This window comes from Cupressus sempervirens, chromosome 7 (genome assembly GCF_028749045.1).
Source record: "Cupressus sempervirens isolate cs-2001-9-10 chromosome 7, ASM2874904v1, whole genome shotgun sequence".
In the NCBI taxonomy this organism is placed as follows: Eukaryota; Viridiplantae; Streptophyta; class Pinopsida; order Cupressales; family Cupressaceae; genus Cupressus; species Cupressus sempervirens.
The window spans coordinates 697514172-697532872 of NC_143124.1; positions in this window are offsets into that span (position 1 = coordinate 697514172).

Below are 18701 nucleotides of genomic sequence, written 5' to 3' on the forward strand. Positions count from 1 at the left end.
GGCCTTTTGGCCTATAGCGGTTAGCTCCTATTATGTTCCTGTTGCTCTTACAAGGTGTTCAACAAGTGGGAGAATGTTAGGAATAAGGTGTCTCAACCTTGTATAATTCCTATTCTTATTATTTGTTTTGTAAAATGTATTTCTTGCAAATAATGTTGATGTGTCGACATCTTGAATTGTGTGTAAGGAGATCATGACTAAAACGGTTATGACAAATTCCTATGACACATAAGAGCTATGTTAGGAAGATTCAATGATAGGTGAAGACATGTGGCAATTAAGATATTTGAGTATTGTACACTCTACCCCAATAGTGGGGTTCAAGGCATCACCCCAAAAAAAATTTTGGGGTTCCTATTTTCTCAGAGAATGGTAAAACCCTAATACGGTTTACCTTTAGGAGTAGCCCTAAAGTGAAGTGCATGTTATAAGCATTTTTTAGGGTTGCGAAGAGATGCGATGCGAAAAAGGTGTATTGTTGGTATTGCGAGTAGCTACTAGAGTCTTCTATTGTTGATGTTGAACTTGCATTGCAAGTGTATTTTAATCTTGTGTTGAAGATAATACATTGTGCAAGTTATGAAGGGGTGGGGTTTTTTTACCGAAAGGTTTTTCCCCACCTGCAAATCCTTGTGTTATGTGTTCCTTTCCTTGTCTATTTTTTGTATGCATGGTTGGCTACAATATTTTTGTTTACATGATATTGAATATGTAAGTGTAGAAGATTTTAATAGGATTTGCATCATACTTTCCTTATGAGATTAGTGTAGGAAGTTGTTTCCGCACCTGAGTTTCCTTACAATTTTTTCTAGTCTCTCCTTTGATAATGACTCCTTATGAACTTGTTCTTCCTCTTAAATCTAAGGTGGAGGAGTCACCAAACCCTATTTCATCATTGTAATTTGTGGTGGAGAAGGAGGATTATGTCATGTCCCCTTTTCAAATAATTAAAAATAATAATCTTTTCTAAGGCAGGCAGGCCCAAAAAAGGTGAAGTTTCAAAAAAAGGGGATAATATTTGAAAGCTATTGGACTAATAAATGAAAATTATTATTAAAATATGTTTCATTAACCCCTCTTGGACGTGAGTTAGGGTTATGCCCTCTTTTACGAGGTTTGGAGGCATTTTGGGCTCATTCCACAACTTGATTTTTGCGCATTGCTTTGTTGTTCTTCAGAGGCTGCCAAACCTATGGAGAAGGAGACCCAAGAACAGGAGTATTCAAGTTTCTAGGAAGGCTATGGATAGGATTTTAAAGCCATTCCATGTGCAAGCTCATGTAGAGTTTTCCTTTGTGCTAAACAGTGCAGATTTGTGAGTTTTCGGGTGTGTTTTTTGTAAGAGTTTGGTGTTTTCGGTTGAGTATTTCATATTGGTTTGGGTTTCTGCTGTATATTAGACATTTATATGTTAAAATAGAGCTGATTATATTTATTTGGTCCTGATTATACTTCTATGATAAATTATTAGTGTTTTTGTGGTGTTTCCAGGCTATTCTGTGTTGTTTTTGGGAGCCCGATGAGCATTGTTTTTATCCTCCGTTTGGGAGCTGTTGTGTAAATGTTATACAAATATTGAAATTTCATTTTGTAGGCTATTATTCTGCTGAAAATTTTATAAAAATTTCCACTTTTAGATATATTAATAATATGTGAAGCTGTGAAGTTTTTGGCACTATTTTCGACATACTCGATTTGGGGTTTATTGAGAAATTGGTGGATCTTTGAAAGATTGGTTGTTTGATCTTAACGATATGATTAGAGGCTTTAAATATCATTAAAAATTAGAGAAAGGGACATTTTAGTGGTATCAGAGCTACGATCTTGCCAGCCTAAGGGTTTGTAGAAGTTTGTATGTCAGTTTTGACAACTACCCAAATCTTGCATGTCCAAATTTATGGTTGCATGCTACTTCTAATCATTTTCATGTTAGTTCTTGGTGAATTTGGTGGTTTCATGTTGCTTCTAATCAGATGCATGTCAAAATCTATAGTTGCATGCTACTTCTAATCATTTGCATGTTAGTTCTTGGTGAATTTGGTGGTTGCATGTTGCTTCTAATCAGCTGCATGTCAAAATCTATGGTTGCATGCTACTTCTAATCATTTGCATGTTAGTTCTTGGTATTTGAAGAAGTTATAACCTATTGGGGTTACACTCTACTTTATTTAGAATGGACAGGTATAGTACAGAGTCTCAGAGGACATGATCTTGGACAATTGATATCCAGAGTCAGAACAGTAGAAAGGATGGTTTTTTAGACATTCGAGATAAACTTAGGAAAATAAGCCATGACATGTCTGAACAGTTGGTTGAGCACCACCATATGATGAATGACATGTTGTCCAATCCAGCTAAGGTGGATAAGTTGACTGGATTTCTATTTGGCAAATTTTCTCATAGGGCAGATGACACAATTACCAAGAACCTGCATGAGGAGTTTGAGAAACTAGTTTATAGCCAAGAAGAGGTCTTAGATTCTACTCTGCCATAGGAGGTAGTGGGTTTAGATGATGATTATGAGGATTTTGTTGTGCATGATGGTGAGATACCTGGTAGAGATGAGCAGACATTGAGTATTCATGACTTTGCTGAGAAAGAGTACCAAGCACAGTTAGATGCTTCATCACATGAGGTTGAGGCAGGTAGTACTTCACATGCTTTGTCCAACTAGCTGAAGGTGAACAAAGATAGTATTGTGACTTCATTATCTCATCATGACAAGATGTGAGATATGATAGAGGATCACATTCAAATGATACAATTATAGGGTAGACATGAGGGAGTTCAAGCAAATTCTTCTTGTGTTGACTTACAAGCAATTAGGGAAGGAATGGGATTGATGAAGTTGAGTTATTTACATCTTCTATCATATCGTGACCATCTTCTTAGCCTTGTTGGAGACTATTCAAATGCCTTGAGGAGGAAGGAGGAGGAAGTTGACAAGCTTTCTCATGAGCTTGAGGATACTTGAGCTTCTTTGGTGAATACTCCATTGGCATTACAAGACTGGGAGAGACATGTGGGATAAGCATGGCATGGAATTGAGTTTAGTTTCATCCTGCACTCCTAATACTCAGCTTTCTACGAATAGTAGATCATATGTGGTCATTGATAATGTTGTGATTTCATCTTGCATTCACATCCAGGATATAGGGACAATTTCAGACAAGTATGTGTAATTAGTTGGTATTGGTTACATTACTCAGCTGAGGAGTTTTCTTGAGTTACCAGCTGATTGTAGTTTATGGATATGGACTCGAGATTGTTATATTGGTGTTTGGGATTCAGTTGACTGGAAATATTTAACACTTTTTTGTAGTATTGATTGTTTGGGTGCTATCATGGATTTGATTAGTAGAATGCACGGTGTTTTCTTTTCTTGTACCAGGATCTTATCCGATGTTGGTATTAGTTTTTATACACCGGTGTTGGGCTTTGTTCATATATCAAGTCGACTATTTTTGCTAGAATGTGTTGATGATCTTTCATATTTGGCAGTGTGTACAGATGAGTCTCAGGATCATATTGGCATTGATGACATCTAGGAGGATGTAGTGCATAGTTTTGAAGACTTAGTTTCCTTGGTGGTTTCTTTTGGTACAGAGGAGTTGAATAGCAGTGCTACAATTTTTGATACTCTGTATGTTGATATGAGCTTTGGAGTTGATTCGCATGATATGGATGGTAATACTCTAGAGACCAGTAACCTTGAGGATACTCCTTTAGATAGTAAATTAGAGGAGGTTTGTAGGATATAGTCTAGCCAATGCCATTATGTGTCTAGTCAGTTGAGAGTTAGTGAGCGAGACATTGCTATCACTTGCCAACATTTTGATGTTGCTTGTCAATTTCTAGCGGTTTATGGATGGGGTTCTCCTACTAGTGATGAGCAGGGAGGTAGTTATCTTTCCTTGATAGAGTTCCACTCTTTTGGGAGGCTATCTAGATTCTAAGATAGGATTATATGCTGTTGGTAGCTGACAGAGATTATCTGATGGAGTGGGACAGTACAACATATGATGCATTGTTGGCAAAGGAAGATGAGGTGAGTGAGCTTACTTAGCAACTTGAGGTGACTTCTGAGATTCTTGAGAGCACACAGTTGGCTTTCAAGGAGTCATAGTTTCATTTGGCTAAGGTGACCATGGACTTAGAGAAACTACAATCTTTACCAAATTCTATAAAGTTACAAGCTGTGGTGTCTGTTGATCTGAGGATGTCCATGGTCGAGATTGTCAAAGATAGGGGAGATGGGGATGCATCCATCCTTGATACTAACATTGGCATATCAAGTTCATCCCCACTAGAGTCAGGTCCAGTTGAGATGGGTGCTATAGTAGATTGTTGTGGTATGCCTGACATGGTGGTGACTAGTACTAATGGCATGAAGACTAGAGATGTTGTATCAAAGACCATGTGTGATGTTGGTGAGCCGATAGTTGGCATGGTTCCTGCTAGTAATAATACTCCCTTGGAAATGTCTTCAAAAGTAGTAGTCAGTTCCAACTTGGTTAGTGATCGATTGCAGTTAGTTACATCTGGATTGCAGTCTGAGCCACTGACTAAGATCGGCACATTCTATCAACATTACATTGTGAGGTATGCCCATCAATTCACCTTTGATGACTATGTTTATGAGATGATGATACAGAGATGTACTTTTGTTCCAAGTGCTTATCATCAGTTATGGAATAGTTTGACACCTTTGGATGAGAGTTTTGATGGGCACGACATGGCAATAGGTTTTGCAGTTGACAGCTTGATAATACATGACTTAGAGCAGGAGTTTTGGAGTGATGCTTCAATAGGTGTTGTTATTGATTCTACTCCTTTGGCTATGACATCTCCCGACTTAGATGGTGATCAGTCACAGTGGGTTGTATCACTTGTTCATGGTGAGTTTTTGACTGAGGTTGGTTTTTTTTATCAACATTATATTGCAAGGTATGTACATCAGTTATCATTTGATCCTTGTGTTGAGGAGTTGATGGCAGCAAAATTTGGTTTGGGTTCCATTTCTTGCTATTTATCTTGTGATGGCTTTTTACCATCAGGGGTGCATGAGAGTTATGGTTAAGAGACACTCGCCAATTATCTATAGAGTTGTGTTGACTGTAGGAGTTGTACAATGTGTGGATTCTCCATACTTGGTACAGTTTCATTCGGGAGCATTCACCATTATTGCAGAGTTGGATTGTACATTTCATATAGGCTAGTGGAATGCGTTGATGGTATTTACTGTGTTGGTAGTTTGATTTTTCCACTTTACTTGGGTTTTAATGTTCTAAGAGTTTGTGTCTCATGGCTTTCTGACTGTGAAAGTTGTGACTTTGGAGTTTGGTTGAGCGGTAATTATCAGTTTGATTATGGATTCCTCTTGGTTATATTGCAGAGGATATTGCAGGATCCTGTGTTAATTGACAATAGTATAGTTCATGACTAAATTTGGGATCTAGGTGGATTTATTGGTTTATTTTTCAGCCATTTCTTGAGGACAAGCAATATTTGGAAGGGGAGGACTTGTCATGTCCCCTTTTCAAATAATTAAAAATAATAATCTTTTCTAAGGCAGGCAGGCCCAAAAAAGGTGAAGTTTCAGAAAAAGGGGATAATCTTTGGAAGATAATGGAATAATAAATGAAAATTATTATTAAAATATGTTTCATTAACCCTTCTTGGACGTGAGTTAGGGTTATGCCCTCTTTTAAGGGGTTTGGAGGCATTTTGGGCTCATTCTAGAACTTGATTTTTGCGCATTGCTTTGTTGTTCTTCAGAGGCTGCCAAACCTGTGGAGAAGGAGACCTGAGAACAAGAGTTTGTAGGTTTTTTGGAAGGCTATATATATGATTTTAAAGCCATTCCATGTGCAAGCTCATGCAGAGTTTTCCTTTGTGCTGAACAGTGCAGATTTGTGAGTTTTTGGGTGTGTTTTTTGTAAGAGTTTGGTGTTTTTGGTTGAGTATTTCTTATCAGTTTGGATTGCTGCTGTATTTTAGAATTTCAGATGTTAAAATAGATCTGAATATATTTATTTTTTCATGATTATACTTCTATGATAAATTATTATTTCTTTTGTGGTGTTTTCGGGCTATTCTATGTTGTTTTCGAGAGCTCGATGAGCATTGTTTTTATCCTCCGTTTGGGAGCTGTTGTGTAAATGTTATACAAATATATAAATTTCATCTTGTAGGCTGTTATGCTGCTGAAATTTCTATAAAAATTTCCACTTTCAAATTTATTAATAATATGTGAAGCTGTGATGTTTTTGGCACTATTTCTGGCATACCCGATTTGGGGTTTATTGAGAAATTGGTGGATCTTTGAAAGATTAGTTGTTTGATCTTAAAGATCTAATTAGAGGCTTGAAATATCATAAAAAATCAAAGAAAGGGAAATTTTAGAGTAAGATTAGGACCTTGTGTATCTGGTGACATATGTGTCCAATCTTCCTATTAAGGTTCACCTATAGGGGTGTCCCTAATCTTATCCCTAATCAACTCTGTACCTGCGAGCATGAAATAAAAAATGGACATTGAGAAAACATCATCACTCTCTTCACTCTTCTTATCCACCCATTTTTTTACTTCATCTTCTAAAGATGAAATCTCTAAGGGTTCTGCTTGAGTGGATGGTGGGATACCCATGGCACTCTTTCTTCTTTGTAATTTCATGGCTCTTACTAGCTGAGTTCTTCCTTCTAGGGGCATTTCTTCCTCTTCCACTTTTGATTTTGTTTATTTTTCTTCTCCATCTCCCACCAGAATACTTTTGGGAATAGATGGATTAGGCACTAATCTTCTACTAATCCTTTGCATTTTCTTCATCCGAATCTTAATCCTTTTCTTTTGTTTCTTGGAGGTAGAAGGAGAAGCTAGGTCATCTTGCATAGGAGGAATGGAAACTTGCAGAATATGTCCCTCTTCTAGTTGGCTAGACACAATGGGAGGAAACTATAGTTAATCTTGGACTTGGGTAGCTCTAGTACATTGGGACCCTTGTGCACTTTGTTCCTATTATTGGGGAGGTGCATATTCTATCTAAATCCTCTGAGGAGAGGTCTTCTTTCTTTTATTCTTTCCCTTCCTTTCAAGAGGGTGATAATATCCAACCAAGCAATCAAGTTGGTACACTATTTCTGGCCTTATAGGAGATAGAGCTACAAAGTTATGAATTGTCACTTTCCTTCCTCTACCTCTTTCGAGGTGAGCATGTGCATGGAAGATTATAGTATCAAGAATTGGATCAAGTAGAAAAGGTTTCTTGATCCAATCCTTTGTCATTTTGATGACATGCCTCGCTCTATGATTAATATCATCCCCTTCTTCCCTGTCAACCTCTGCATTCAAAATAGGCCTTTCACCTATTTTGTCAGCATTAAGTAGGGGTTCTAGTAACTCCTTAGAATCATGTTTCTTTATCTCATTAGGGATGTTCAACTGGAGAGCCTTTTCTGCTAGATAAAAATTCATCCTATAGTAGTCCCTAATGCAGACATCATAGTCATTTGTGGCATTCATACAGTGATCTTCAATAGTATCCTCATGATGGAAGTCTCTTCCTACCAGACTCTCCACTTTCTTGGCATTGTCAAAATATGGCTGGGGAGAGTTGTATTCTTCAAGAGGATATTTCTCCCACTCCCATTAAAATCTTCTTCTCATGACTCTCAAACTATGAGTCTAGGAGTCAAAAAAAGTAGGGGTTCCCCATTCCTAGTGAGGAATGGGTCATGTGGTGTGGACACCAAAACAAATAGCCCCAAAAAAGGAAGAAATGATCAAGGCATTTCTTCATTAGCAAACATTCCTCCAATATGTGTCAAACACTAACAAACTTTGAACATCTCAAGCATCTTTCAAATGACTTTTCAATCAAAATCTTAGAATTTGAAGCCTTCAAACTTTGTATGTGCATTATGTATTCATTCCCTTTGAAATCTTAGGATGTCATCTATCAAAGTTTTCTAATAACTCAAAAACATTCTCCCACTACTCTCAACTCATTCATTTAGAATCTGCACGAAGGCTTTTTATTAATCAATTTCTTGACCAGATGAGAGAATCAATTCAAGGGCTCTCGGCAGGATGCCATGTTCTTTTTTAATTTTTGGCTATTTGAATAATTTCTCCATGTCATTCAAAACATTACTTTTGTCAAAAAAATACTTTGAATACAAGATACTTTTTTTTAAAAATGTATCTTTTGCAATTTTTGATCTTTAGAATCCTTTAGAATTATACCCGTATTTTCTTCTTTTCTTTTTTTTTTTGTATGCTGAATATGCTTAGACTGTGTAGTCAGGACATCAATTTTTTTTTTTGGATTTGATCCCTCTTGAACACCCCTTGCATTCATCTTTTATAACTTTTAGGAAAGTCTCATGCCAACCAATGATCTTAGCAACCTTTCAAGGAGACCCCTCCTATTTGAACTAGTTGAAGTTTGGATCATCCTTCGTCACCTTTGACTCCAATTTGATAGTACCTAAAACAATCTAAATTTCTAAATGATAGAATACCCAATGTCTTCCTTCATTTATCCCTAAGTCATATCCACTTTATTAGTTATCCTTCCCTGAGGAGGCTTCTTAATGAGGTATGAGCATTGTATGATGTCAATGGCCTCTTGTTGATATTCCCTATACCACCTCTCTGCTATTGAATATGAGAGTCAAGTGAACTAGTTGATTCTAGGAAGATGAAACACCCTTTCAATATTGTCAGGTCATAGATCCAACACCACTTCTTCAGTGACACTTTTGACTACCCTTTCAATAAGAATGAAACATTGTGACAGGGCCATGATCAGTTCAGTTGATTGTACGAACATAGGATGTAATGTTATTTTCACCAATTCAGAATGGATCAATGTGAACATCATGGTTGACCTCTCTATTGGCTTGTTGCAAATTCTCAAAAAATTTCCTAAGTCTGTGTGGCGCAGGTCTGTATCTTAGATCTCAGCATAATTATCATGGAGTCTTTACTTTGAAGGTACAACTTGGAACTTGAACATGACAAGTTTGGGTGCTACTCTGGATGTGGACACCATTTGATCACCTGCATATTGTGAGAAAAAAATTTATTAGTCCAAAGATAATGTAAAAGCTTATAAATAAACATGAGTAAAAAAAAGTCCCCTTTGGGCATTCATTTACTTTCTATATATATATATATATATATATATATATATATATATATATATATATATATATATATATATATATATATATATATTTAATTTTATTTTTATTTTTAAAATGTGCATGTGTGGAGCACAAGGATGCACATGACGAGATGTATGCTCAAAAAAAGGTGTTACCCAAACACAAGTAGCACCATGTGTGCCTAAAGGGTGGCGCATGCTCAAGTGGTGCAATGCACACCCAAAGGGTGGCGTGCTCAAGTGAAGCAAGGAGACCATGCAAATATTTGGCACCATGTGGCACAAGTGTTTAGCACCAATGCGCAAAGTGTGGTGTGGTGCAAGTTTCAAATAGTGCCATGGACAAAGGCATAGCACATATGTAAGTGGTGACATGCACAAAGCACGGTGGGGTGCATAAGTGAATGCAACATAAGTGGTGCCATGCACAAAGCATGGCACAAGTTCATATGTAAGTGGTGCCATGTCCAAAGCATAATGTATGTTCAATGGTGTCATGCGCAGAGTGCGGCACATATGTGAGTAGTGGATGATGCCACGCATAGAGCGTGGTGAATATGTGAGTAGTAATCAAGGGTTCATACCTTGGAGTGCCAGTTGAATACAATAAAATGGTAGAAATGAGCCAAGGTTGGGGTTTTATAGCCCCCTGCCTAGTGGGGTGCGTTTCAGGCCCCTACAAGAGTGTGTGAGTGTGTGACATGCACTTCACCCACACATGTTTATATTTGACGCGGCTTCAAAAAATTTATTTCATTTTTTTTTTGTAATTTTATGATTATTCAGTTTTTTTAATTTTTTTATCGTTCAATATTTTTTATAATTTTTTGATTTTTCAATTTTTTTGTAATGTTTTGATTTTTCAATTTTGACAACTTATACTTTAATTCTAATAAAAATTTATTCTCCGGACTCTCAAACTATGAGTCTGAGAGTCAAAAAAAAGTAGGGGGTCCTCATTCCTAGTGAGGAATGGGGTGTGTGTTGTGGACACCACAATAGCAATGTTGGCTAACGAAGAATTTTCTTGTTTTGGCATATTGAGTTAAATTGATTTGTTTGTTGCTTCTAGTCGATTGAGAAGATGAATATTAATTATTCTAAGTTGTATTAAAAATGACTTGACAATGTGTAAGATATAAATATAAGTTCAAGTTGAGGATTGAATGTGTGAAACATAATAGAAGATTTGGTGATGCTTAGAGGAAGCAAATTAGAAGGATAAGACAAATATCCTTGTTGAGCTGCAAAGATACATTCAATCAAGAAGGATCAAGTATACAAGCTAGAATTGAGATATGTAATTAGGAATTCATTTGCATCAAAAATTAGGTCATCTCATTGTTTCTCTCTAACCATTGTAGCAGTGATCTAAATATCTTAATAGAGTTGGCTTAACAACTATTTGTAAATGCTCTAGCAAGGTGGTATTTCTAGATTGAATTGTCCAAAGACCTCTAACAAGGCCACTCCTAATTGAGTGATTAAATCCTCTAATAGGGTCACACCTAACAGTGTTTTTTGTAACCTTTAATAGGGTTGGCTACTAATGGGGCTCATTTTAGAACAGTGAAAATCAATAACTAGTTGCAATTGGTGGTTTATTCCCAAATTGGATTCCCACGTTAAGTCTTGGTGTCAATTATGTTCATGCTATTTCTTTTATGTGTATGAAACCAAGTTAAAGTAAGATTAATCATAAATAATAACTTAAGATTTTCATGATAAGAATTTGTTGATTTATTTCAGGGTTTACTGAGTTACATCATTTGATAGTGTAAATTTAGTGCATATGTGTTTGTCGAGTAACAACAAAATATAGTTTAAATAGAGATTTGATTTGTATTGACATTTAAGGGATCTACAATTTATTTTTGTGGTAATTGATTCACCCCTTCCCTCTCAGTTACTTCTCTTATATTTCCAACAATTGGTATTAGAGCTTTTTGGTGCTTGCATATAAGGTTTCAATGACCTAAGCTAAAGATCAAGATGTCTTACAGAAGAGAGATTCCCAAGTTATTTAGATACAACTTTGAAGCATGGCAAGAACTTGTGAAGTTACATCTAGAAACCATTAGCGATTCAAGTTTGAAATTCTTAAAAACTTCTTAAATATCTCATACTGACACAATGTCCATTGAAGAAAGTGTTTAAAAGAAAAATCATAATATCATGATGATTGATATAGCGTCATCTCTTAACTATGCTAAATTTGATGTAGTCAAAGGATGTGCTACTGCTCATGAAATTTGGACCAAACCAAAGGATATCTATGGAGGTGATGATAATTTAAAAAGAGACAAGGCCAAAATCTTAAGAGGTCAATTTCATCATACGAAAATGAGAGAAGATGAAAACATTGCAAAATATGTTGATAGAATTAAAAGCCAGTGCCAGTGCTATAAAAGCCTCTAGAGGAACAATTGATGATGTAATAGTGGTAATCAAGGCACTCAAAACCCTTCTTCCTATCCATGCAATTAGATTGTCTATTCTTCAAGAAATGAGATGTGATCCAAATAAAAAGATAACTTTGGATGCACTAGCTAGAAATTTGACTTCATTTGAACTAGATAACTATGATAATTATATTCCTAGTTCTAGCAATCTTGATGAGTCTACATTTGAAGCCAAGGTATCACTCAAGAAGGAAGCCAAAAGGTCTAAAAAGAAAACAATCTGAAAGTGAAGAGGAAGATAATTTTGACATTGATCTTGAAGCCATTGAAGTATTTTTTGCAAGAAGGTTTCGTAAAGGCAAAGGAAAGTATAAAGGTAAAATTCATTTCATTTGTTTCTCTTGTGAAGAAGTTGGAAACATTTCTACAAGGTGCCCAAATAGAGAAGAAAAAGATGAAAAGAAGCACAACAAGTTCAAAGATAAGAAGGATTTCAAAGATCTCAAAAACTACAAAGACTACAAGGAAAAAGGTAAGAAATTTTGTTTCATAGCTAAAGATTTAGATAGTAGTGAAGATGATGAAATGGTATATATTGTTGTAAAAGATGAATCTAATGACGAAGGAGATGAAATGGAACTTATCTCTCATGTGAGAAAAAATGATACATGGATTATTGATAGTGACTACTCACATCACATGAGTGGTGATAAAACAAAGTTTGAACACATGGAACATTACGATTGTGGTAGTGTGAGATTTGGAAATAATGAATCTTGTTGCATAAAGGGAAAAGGTTGTATCTCACTAACCAATGAACTTAAATGTGACAATCCTTATCAGGTTGATTGATTAAAGCACAATCTACTAACTATGGCATAGTTGAACAATATAGGATTTAGGGTAGAATTCATGAATGGGAAGGCCAAACTACTGGATGGAAAAGAAAATCTAGTTGGATATATCAAACAAACAAAAGATAATCTATTCTACCTAGATCTTAGTGCAAGTTCATGTTTTATTGCTCAAGTAGAAGAAAGTTGGTTATGGCACAAAAGATTAATTCATGTAAACTTTTATAATCTATTCAAGATTATAAATTTAAAAAAAATAGTAAGAGATATTTCTAGTCTAAGGAAACCTAATATGGGTCTATCCAAAAATTGTCAAATTGGTAAAATGAAAAAGACAAGTTTCAGAAGCAAGGACTATCATTCAAAAGAAGTCCTGGGGCTAGTTCATATAGACTTATGTGGACCTTTTGGAATAGAGAGTTATAGTGGAGATAAGTATTTCATTTTATTTTTTGATGATTACTCTAAAAAGATAAGTGGTATCAGGCAAGATTAACTAAGAAAACTAGAAAGAAACTAAAATGTTTGAGATCAAACAAAGGTGGTGAATTCATTTCCAATGAATTCAATGAATTCTACATTGAAAATGGGATTAAGAGACAAGTATCAGCCCCTAGTACACCTTAGCAAAATGGTATAGCTGAAAGAAAGAATAGGTTCATCATGGATTATGCAGGAATATTGATGATAGAAAAGAATGTTACAATCAAATACTAGAAGGAAGAAATTAGCATTGTAGTACATACCTTGAAGGATTATAGTTGAAGAAAGACTCAAATCAAACTCCTTATGAAATATGTTATGGCTACAAACCTAATGTAAGCTAATTGAAAGTATTTGGTAGGAAATATTATATCTTGAAGGAATCTAGGGAAGGTAGATTTGATGTCAAAGATAATGAAGGCATATTCCTAGGATACCCTTGTAGAAGTAAAGAATACAAATGTTTGAATCTATCTTCTCATAAAATCATGGAAAATGCACATGTAAGCATTGATGAGTTTGCAAAAAAGAGTGATATAGAGAGCAACAAAGAACCTAAGGATTAAAGAAGATTTGTTTATTATGAACTTGATACTTTGCCAAATCTACTTGGAAGTCTAGAGGACTTACCCCCCAAGTCCCCAAAATCTCCAAAAGCTACTAAGTTGCATTAAGTACAACTTGAGTCATAGTCTAAGGGACCTAAGTTGTAGTCAAAAGCTATCAAGTTGTTACCTGAGAAAACTGAGTCTAATGGACCTAAGTCACAAATAGGAGGACCTAAGCTTAATATAGAAGATTATGAAGAGGTCAGTGGAACAAACTCCAAATATATTTACATATGTTAGCAAGATATGTTAGAAGGCATCATTTCCCTAGTCAGATCATTGGAGACAAGTTAGATGGGATAATGACAAGAAATAAATTGAAAGGTATATGTTTGGTTACTAAATTTGAACCTATAAATGTCAAAGATTCTTTTGATAATGAAATTTTGATTGAAGTTATGAATGAATGAATAGAATAGATAGAGAAGAATAAGACTTGGAATCTTTTTCCAAGACTCAAGGATAAAAATGTAATTGGCACAAAGTGGGTATTCAAAAATAAGATAAATGAAGATGGAGAAGTTTCCAAAAATAAAGCAAGGTTAGAATGTAAAGGTTATTCTCAAGAAGAAGGTATTGATTATGGTAAAACTTTTGCTCCTATTGCAAGATTAGAAGGTGTTAGAACTTTAATAGCATATGCATCTCATTAAGGATTTAAAGTTTATCAAACGGGTCTAAGATCTACATTCTTGAATGGAATTATTGATGAGGAAGTCTATATAGAAAACCTAAAGGTTTTTTAGATCCTATAAAAAGATATATGGTCTAAAAATTACACAAAGCATTGCATGTGATAACTCCTTTTTCATTGATAAGAAATTTTTGCAATTTGTGTTAAAATTTTTGAATTATTCTGCTAGGGTTATGATTATATTTTTCCACTTTATAGTTAATTGTACGATGTTAACCTCATAATGGTTTTTGACACTTGAGTGCCAACACACTTAAACATATTCCACATTGGAGCCAAGTACATCATGCATGCTGAGTCACAACAGGTACCGAGTGAAGATCAGATACCGAGTGAAGATCAGATATCGAGTGAAGTATTAGTGCTGAGCAACACAAGGTGTTGAGTGTTAACAAGTGCCAAGTAATATAAGGTGCCAAGTGATACAGTTTTGTTAAGGTGCCGAGCTATTCAGGAAATAGCATGTGTCGAGCTGAGTAACTCAATATATCAGCATAAGAGTTTGTAATTGCACAAACTATGATGCAAACAATTTTTACAGCCGACATAAGGTAAATCTCAAAGGATTTAATGATGAGATCGAATCTTTTATTTTTCCTATGCAATTTACATGCAACCAATAAGAAAAATGCTAAAGGCATGCAACCAATCAGCAAAAGATAAGTATTGAGCGGAAAATGAAAATTGAATATGGATCGTAGATCCATACCTAACCCTAAATTCTCAAATGTCTTTATAAGGAAGATGAAATTTCATTATAAAAGGGGATGATAAAAAAATAAAAAAAAGGACATACAAGGGTGCACAAGGAATTCTATTTTCAGAAGCAAGGATTATCAGATCACAAAAAGGATCAAGATCAAAAAAAGTAGAACAGCTGCCTACATTCAGCAATCAGGGATTGTAATCAGTTAGGTTCATTGTACCTAATACTCTCTAGCAATTGTATTAGAATGAAAATCCTATGGTGATAGGTTAGCTTAACAGCTATTTTGTAAATCCTTTAATTAGGTGATTAAATCCTTTAACAGGGTGACACTTCATGTTAAGTGTTTGAAATCCTCTAACCAGGTCACTATTGACACAGTGTAAAGCCTATAACAAGGCAGACCATCAGAAGTGGTTGAACAATATTGCTATATTAATTTTTGTGGGTATCATCCCCACCCCAGTTTTACCTTCTTATTCTTGGAGGGTTTCTGGGTTACCAAATTCCAGTGTTATGAGTTATTGATGCATGTGTGTTTCATGTTTATTTGATGTATTTACATGCATGCAATTTACTTTCAGTTAAAAGTTTTATTGGCTAAAGTGTGATACTTATGATTCACACCCCCCCCCCCCCCGCCCGCCCCCTCTCATAAGTACTCTTTCCACATTTGAATATTCCAACAATTGGTATCAGAGCGAATCTAGGTTCTCACAAGGAAAAGCCTAACAGCTTGGAGGAAAAGATCTAAAGATGGAAGCCTTCAAACTTGGAAAGATCATTGAAAATCAAGTGATAGATGTGCAACTTGCTTTGCATAGCCTAGAGGAATTCAAAAACAAGTTGAGAAACTCATTAAAAAAAAGGAAGGATCTAGCCATAGCTGAAAATAATATACACTACAAGGAGATTGAAACCACCAACATATTTTCCAGTGGAGACACTAAAGAGTTTGATGCAACAATAGCAGAACTGATGGAGAAAAACAAAATTCAAGCAGAGGAGATAAGATCTCTAAAGATGGAACATGAATCACAAGCCATAATGATATGTGAAATTACTGAGCAAAAGAAAAGAGCAGTTGATGACAAGGTCATGATGGAAAATGACAAAAGAAATCTTGCAAATAGACTTGAAGAAAAATGCACTGAATTGACAAGGATCTCAAACATGCAGATGGATACACTTGGCCAAATGATAAACCTTCATCATGAACTCAATGTAAAAGATATTGAGATCTCTACTTTGAAGATGCAGAATGAACAAATGCAAAATGAATTAAACAGAGAAAGAGAGGTAGCAGAGAATCTCAATAAATCAAGTGAAGCCATCAAGTATTTTGAACAGTTGTTGAAATTCCCAAAATCTTCCCATGATACATCAGGACTAGGATACAATAGCACTGAAATTGGGGAATCATCAAAAAGTGCTGAACAAAGAAGTGATAAAGGTAAGAATTCAAAACCCACTTGTCATTACTATAATAAGAAGGGGCATACATCTAATGTGTGCAGGAGTAGAAGATTCAATCAATCAAACATACCCAAAAGTTTCTGTCACAAGTGCAACATGCAAGGACATATGACACAAAATTGCAAATCCAATGTCACAAGGACTCAGAGATTTGATGGACATTGGTATAATTGCAAAAAGTATGGACATAGGGCATTTGAATGCAGATCAAAACCTATGTGGACGTCAAATCAACTGGCAAAAATAGAAGGAAATGAAAGTCATTATCATTGGGATTACAACACTAGGTACAGTTGTCACTATTGCCAAGAATATGGACATATACCACAAAACTGCATAAGAACACATTTCAAAGGGAACTACAAAAGATGGTTGAATCAAACTACATGTTTCAATTGTTTGAAAATTGGTCATATCAACAAAAACTATCCTACAAGATCAAAGGCACCCAAGACTGAAGAAAATAAAGGAAAACAAAAGATTGATGTTGAAAAGATAAGGGGGAAAATGAATAAAACTTGGAAAAAGAAAGATGAGTGCAACACATCAAGTGGAGGGATCACTTCACCCAATGGTTCAAGTGATCACACTTCATCAAACTAAGCATGAGAAGTACACAGGACTGATATACAAAGCTATATCACACATCAGTCCCAAGACAAAGAAGCTAAGCAAGGTATAAATCTACATGAAACAAGATGTCAAGACAAAAACTAAATGTTGTTGTCGAGCTGTCTTTGGATGCCAAGTTAAAACAGATGTTGAGATCCCAATAGCAACCGAGTTGATAACCGATACTGATTTAGATAACTCCAATGGAAGCTGAGTAAAGTGAAATATAGTGGAAGCCGAGTTAGGTTAAAATTTCTTCAGAAGTCGAGTTGGCAGTTGAGCATTTAATGCAATGAAATTAGGGTATATTATCATGATTTCAATCAATTTTTCTAATCACGATCAAGAAGCAAAGGAGAAGAAAGAGAGATGAGTGACTTCATAGCAAGAATTCAACATTTCAAGCAGATTGCAACCTCATTCAACACACTTTTCATCGATCTTAAGGTATTTTCATTTGTACCAAGCTACGTAGTTTCATATCCTTTTATTGAGAAAACCCTAGTTTTCATAAATGGCATCAAGTTCGAAAAAAACCAAGGAAAAAGAGTCATTTGAAGTTTAGTTAGTTTCAAATGATGTCAAGCAACCTGATTTCTATCCTATTCTTGAAGTTGCCTACAAAAATGACCCAGTCAGAGCTCTCTCCCACATTCCCCCAAAAGTTGTAATGGTTCAAGATGTGAGGAAAGTTACAATTGCAAGATAGGAGCTCTAGGAGACATGGAAATTAGACAAGCATATGATAAACTGTGTGTAGATGGAGTCTTGAAAGAAGAATTTAAAATCGTCAAAAGAAAGGGTTTGACCCAAGTTTTAAGTTTTCCCACCGTATTCAAAACAGAATGGGTTAGACTTGTATTGAGAAAAATTCATGGTGGAAACTTGTGGTTAGAAGATATTCCCATTAAATTGACAAAGGAAATTATACTTAGAGTAACAAGGTACCAAACCCTAGATCGGTAGAAATCCCTGAGAAGTGAATCAAAGGAGGTCATTAAAAAGAATACTGGTGCACAATGGAAGAAAAGAGGAATGACAATTCATACCATACAGGATCCTCTAGTTGAGTTTGTTGTTAGAGTCATCGCCCATAAATTCTATCAATCCAGTAGAGTCAACAGTGTACCATGCATTGTAGTAGATGTAAGCTACAAATTGGTGAAGAAGGATCATACTTAAGATCTTTCAGAACTGCAACTACAACAGATCAATGAAAACCTAGCTGCCATAAGAAGAACAAAGGGCACACAATGCAAATTTGGAGCAATCCTAGTTTGCATATTCTTTTATGTTTAGAATGAATTTCCTTCTTTTGGGAAAGTAGCATGGAGGAATGACAAAACCATCATTGGTCAAATTAATGAATATATAGAACAAATGGGAGAAAATTTTGATACCTTGATGACAAGCTTTTTTGAGGATTTCAAGAAAGCCATGAAGCAAAGATCAAGGATACCAGGTTCTTTAGTGGAAAAACATACTAATGATATATGTTTCTTAGTTGACATGGATTTTACCTATATTCAAGTAGTAATACCAAGGGTAAGATGGCTAAGGCCATTTGGATATGAAATCAATATTGATCAGGCATCTGCAGCAATAACTGCATTATTGGCAAAAGAAGCAGATAAAAGTGCTCCACATTTTGGCACTTATGATGTGGTAAGATCAAAGATAAATATGGAATTAAAAAC